This window comes from Hirundo rustica, chromosome 1 (assembly GCF_015227805.2).
Source record: "Hirundo rustica isolate bHirRus1 chromosome 1, bHirRus1.pri.v3, whole genome shotgun sequence".
NCBI lineage: Eukaryota > Metazoa > Chordata > Aves > Passeriformes > Hirundinidae > Hirundo > Hirundo rustica.
Genome location: NC_053450.1, coordinates 89,957,118 through 89,963,117, shown reverse-complemented (window position 1 = coordinate 89,963,117; position 6,000 = coordinate 89,957,118).

Below are 6,000 nucleotides of genomic sequence, written 5' to 3'. Positions count from 1 at the left end.
CATTTTAGGGCTCCGACCTTTGGAAACTGCTCATGTACTCCATTCTTAATGAGCAGGCTAGGGAGGTTTTCCCACTTCTATCTTAATATAAAGAAAATGTTTAAACAAGCCTTTTTGTTCTCAGCAATCCATAAAGAAGCATATTGTCAAATTTGTGCCCACGTTAGATTATTTATATCTTTACAATTGGTCTCCCTATAGAATTTGTTAACATGTTGTTGGCTATTTTCATCCTCTACATGAAAATGAATCTACAGGGTATCACAGTGCTCAGTTATTATGAGTTTTTTTGATGAAAGGCTTAAATTGCATCTGAGAAATATGAATTACAGGGTCTAATGTCCCCCTCGAGGTTTAATTTAATACACAAAAGGAGCTGATCACTCCCTACTGAGGTCATTACACGGAAATATTTTTTCTAGCGAACAGAGTAATTGGGACCAGTGGAGATTGTTTCCCCTGCCCCTCTCAAGAAAAAAGGATGGGTCAATTTTGGCTGCCTCCGAAGGTTCATAAGTTTTGTGAGTGATCATGCCTGAGATGAATTTTGTTGCTGTTTCTATAAGGAACAAAGAACTCATGAGAGCCCCTATTCATGCACAGGTATTGCTTGATATGGTGGCCTCTCCTTTCACCTTTACAACACAGCACTGCAGGAAAACACTGAGATCCACGTCCCCAGAAACCTGGGTACCCAAACCTGAGTGCCAGCTCCACCTTCTGTCACCATGAAACCCTCTGGAATGCAAAAGCCCCTCACAAAGTGTAGCGGGACAGTGAGAAGGAGGGTGCTCTCCCCAGAAGTTGCCCATGTCCTGGGTGCCTGAAGGAGTTTGTGGCCAGGGTAGCTGGCGGCCGCTGGACAACGTCGTGGGGCCAATCCCACCCCATCTGCTGTCCCCTTGTGACTGCTCTGTGGATATCTGAACTCAAGGGTTGAGCAGTGTAAGGCAGATCCAGTAAAGTCCCCACATAGCCATTTAATTCCAGGATAAACAAACATGTGCTGAGGTCACCCCCAAGTTATGGCAGCGTGGGAGCCAGAGGGATGTCGGCAGGTCAGGCCGCAGGGTCAGGGAAGATGATCCCACCGCAGTCCCTGGTACAGTACCATTAACCTCAGCAGCTTCTGGGCAGTTAAAATTTAAACCCTTGCATAAGTGGTTTGCTGAACTGGTGCCAGAAAGATCAGTGTCTTGCAGGACTGAGCCCATTAATTCTCATTCTCTCAGAAGTAGCGGAGGGAACAGATGAGCCTGAAAACTAAACAGCTTTGGACTGTTTGATCCAACTAGAAGGCTAAATTCCAAAGTGGAGGAAACCTCACAGGCTTTGTAGAAAAAGACAAAGGGACTTCAGGGTTTTCATGCCACAGCCATGCTTGGGGCTGTAGTTACCATAACTCTGCATGGATGCAGGACATTTCTGCACAGCAAAACAAGACAAGACATTATTCTTCATGCCAATTTCTAGGCACAAATTAAGTGTATCACTGGTGTGAAATTCAGCCTCTTATTTCGAACTTGAGAAAAACTTTCCTAACACTCTTTTTTTTCTCAATCTCTTACTGAAGAACAAAGCACTCCGGAGAACAGGCAGCCAGGAGACACACTCATTCCCTGAGTGCCACTAAACTTCTTTAACGGATGCAGATGATAACAAGTATACCGAAAACAAGAATAAAATTATGACTCAAACAGAAGTAATATACTTCCAAAACAAGGCTCTCAACCACATGGGTTTCTCCCACCGGGGGGAGGCTGTGAGAACAAACAGGTGACGCTTTTTAGTCACGTCACTTTAACTGCACGCCTGGAGAGCACTTGGAGCTGCTGGTGGTAGGGATGATGCCGTAAGATCCTCTGCAGAACATCAACACCGCGCTTCAGTAAAGGCTTTCACAATGGTCTAGATGGAACCATTATTTTTCCCCAGGGTTTTAGGCACTGGATTCTTTCAGGAGCCATTTAATTATTTCGTTTTATTTCTACTCAATCTGTATAGGAAAGCTTAGCAAAAGGACTGCTCATTTTGACAAGATTCCTCAGGGAAACCTCAAGACAAAATAGCAGTAATTTCTTCCACATATAACTCACCAAGAAAAATAGCAGTGGAAATAAAGTGGTAATAACAGAAAGGCGAAGATTATCTTTTAAAAGCAACTGCTTAATACCAATGCACAGTGAATATATATAATGTCATAAACATTGGTTTACTTAGGAAAGACATGAGGAAGTGTCAGGGGCAAAGAAACTATTACAGCTAAAATTGAATTAAAACTGGCAAGTGTAAGAGGAGAAAGGAGGGATGGGGAAAGAGAATCCCACTAGTGGGAGTCCCATGGTCCTGATGAAGACTTGATAGCTGTATCCCAGCTGTATGTTTCCTGCTGGTCGGGATGCCAAAGCACCTGCTAACCTGGTGGCCTTACTGGCTTTCTTTCTCCTTAGAGAGAGACAGCTGAGGCAGAGACCTATAGATAAATACACACATCCGTCCCTGGTGTGAACATGCTTGCAGAGAGGAGACAAGTCATAAAGTCCTGCTCCTCTGAACCTGTGAGGGCTTTATTTCCTCTGCTCTGAAATGTTCAGCATTGCTCATTCCCGGGATATTGATGCAAGAAGCCCAGTCTTTCCTCCCATCCTCTGGCTACAATCCTGACTGATGATACCTTCTTTCTTCCAAGCACAAGGACACAGGCGTTTCAGGGCTCTGCCTGCCACTTGCAGTCTCTTCCTTGCAGGACTGTCCCCAAGCCCCAGCCGAGAGCTTGGTGTTGCTGCCTGGGGAACTTGGCCAGGGCTCCTGCCGAGCCTGGGAGATGCTACCTTCCAGAAGGAAGAGAAAACCCCATCCAGCAGTTATCAGCATCTTTTCTGATCATGGATCTTTCCTCATACCTCCACAACTGAGGTAAAATCTATGTTCTTAAACTAACTGAGAGACCACAGTGCCCAGGCCTGCAAAACAGCACAGTTATTTTCTCACCTATACTTGTTCTGAGCCTTCTGGGCCCTGAATCACTCACTCAACTTTGCAGAATTTTAGTTTAGTAGCAATGAGTTTCCCCTTGGACTCGATATATATCTGATTTTATGGTTTGTGATGGATGCGGTAACCATTCCCCCAGTCGATTTCACTGCTTGCAGTGGTTCAAGCACATAAATCATGGCCGGTTTCAGGCTTGGACTTTAGGATAGAAGCTCTCCCCGGTGTTGAAAATACTCAGCTGGGTCCAGCTCTCAGCTGAGGATATGGTGATACTGAGTGCCTGGAGGGCAGGCATGGCTCAGTGTCCAGCACGTATCCCCACAGGTAGATTAGTCCTTCCCTCACACCAGGCGATCAGCCAGACACTAGCTGTTGAAAGCAAACTCCATTCCCATAAATTCATATGTCTATAAATTTTACAGCCATGGGGAGCATTAGGACTCTCTGCTCTATCTTTTGTTTAATTGGAGCCAAAGAGGCTCATTCAATAAATTCTGTGTGAAGCTCAGAAGTTGTGACTGAGCCATGGAGAAAGTTATTCAAATATTGACATAAGACTGAAAGGAATGGGGAACATCCCATATTAATCTCTTCTCGTATTGGCTATGTATCCTCATTTGCCTTCTATCTTTTTAACAACTCACATGTCTAACTTAAGCTTCTAGCTTCAGGTCTTTGCTGCTTCTTTATTCTTTGCCAGATTGGATAATTTTTTCCTCCTCCTTTCCCTGGGGGAAAAAAAAAAGAAAAAAAGAAAAAAAAGAAAAAAGAAAAAGGCACACCTTGTTTGAGATTTAATAGTTTGGTTTTCCAAGCTACCATCACTTACACTTCTCTCTACTGTTCCATGAACAGGATACCATGTTGTTGCTAAAAGCTGATTTATTTTCTGTTACCTACCATTTTATTTTTGTGTGAGAAGCCCTGGCAAGCTTAACAACAGCCTCTTGAAGGAGAGACAGCAGCCATTCAGACTGAATGGGAACTTTTGTGATGTTTGTTCCTATAGGTGACCCTGGCACAACAGATAGACATGTAGATGTTTACCTCAGCTGAGGCTGTGGTGCTTGGCCACCAAGGCCATGTTTTTGCCACAGTAATAGTGCCTTTGAAGAATTAAATTGCAGAGTTACAATGACTTAGAGCAAATGCTGATCCCAGAGTTATACTGCTCTAATTGGGCTGCTAGACCTGTGTTTGGGCATTCAGGCATTGGGTCCTCTGTATTTGATATTAATTCTCTTCACAGGGTTGTTCTCTCTAATTTTTTAGAAGGCAGAACTCTTGGGAAAGGAAAAAAGGAAAGCAATTATGAGAGAAACATATATTATACAGAAAGAAAAGCCTGGGGCATGATTGCTTTTACATCAGACAGCTGCAGGATCCCATACATAACCAGTAGCAATACAAAGCTCCCTTCCTTGTGGTACAGCAGATGTGGTTGGCAAAGACTTTGAGAAAGACTCAGAAATTTGATGGGTATCAAACAGACCTGGGGATGTTCTTTTACAGTTGTTGTGGCTATATCCCTCAGGCTCACACGGGGTCAAATGCACAAATTTCTGCTGGAGAGAAGAGAGAAAATCAGGTGGAAAGAGAGATAACAGTGAGTGCCTTATACAAACACTATGTGAGAAAGATCCACTTCAAAAGTATAGGAAAATTGATGGGAAATGGGAACAAGGAGGTAAGAAATAGTACTGCCTTAGCTGGAGAGACACCTTGACAAAGAAAATTCAAATCCCAGAGCAGCTGCAATCCTAGGCCTGCCCATTATTGCTTTTCCAAAAATCTTCCCCCATGCACAGACAACTTACCTCTCTGTGAACCCAAACTGAACTGCATTGTCCACTTCCAGTGCTCAAATCACTATCACAAGAATGAGAGGTCTGACTTGATGCTTATGACAAATAGATGCTAAACGTGAGACTGAGTGTAAAGCAAGAAGCTAAAGTCAGTCTGAGCACAAGAATAATTCTTTCTACATGTCATGGCAGAAAAATCTGCTCATGTAAGCCTCTGCCCTGCTCCTTCCTCTGAGAGACCACGGTTCTAATGAAAAATTCATCCATCCAGAGCCAGAAGCTTTTTCTGCTGCCCTCTCTCCCTTCCATAGTCTACCTCTCTGATTAAGAGCTCCTCTCACAACCCACACAAATTTCTGGCTGCTAAGCCCAGTTTATATCCCATTTCCAATCTATGAGTGCTTTCACACTGATGGGCACCTGCTTCAGGCCTCTTGTCTTACCCAGACCCTCAACCCATCAACCTTGGGGCAATTGTTCACCATGCTGTTCACATCTTCTATCAGACCAGGTAACAAAGGTGTTCTCCTTCCCTTATTCTTTATCCTCCCCCTCCCTTTGCATCTACCCTGACATAGCTGACTCCACATGATGCTTCTCAAACTGGAAATCTGGTCTCTTCAGTGTCTGGATTATCCCTGAAATGACTGGGGAAGAGGAGGCTCTACAGACTCCTTTTGGCTTGCAAAAAACAAAAGGACAACTTTCTCTTTTTCCTCCTGCCGATCTTTAAAATAGAGCTATTAGTTTTCTGTATTGTTATTCTGCCTGACTTAATGAGCCATTCTCCTCAAACACTTCACATTAACATGTTTATGTATTTGCTTGCCTGGCTGGGTTCTTTAATAGCATGCCTTTTGGTTCAGGTGATCCCAGCAGTGGCTGCTCTGCCAGGCTGCAGGAAGCCCTCCATTCACTGCAGCTGTGGCCCATAATTATGCCCTGTGACTGCCTGCTTTTGGGGCAATTGCTCAACAGTAATAAGAAGGAATTTGATAAATTTGATATTTTTCTACAGGACCCATTCTCATTGTGCTTTGGAGAGACTGGAATCAGTCACATTCTTAACAGCATTTTTTTTTCCTGCAGTGTTAGCTGAAGGTTCTAGCAGGAGGATTATTTAGGAGTAGAGTCTAGATTAAGATATCCCGCTAACCTACAATGTAGCTAGGAAGGCTGATGCAGGGGGTACCAATAGGTT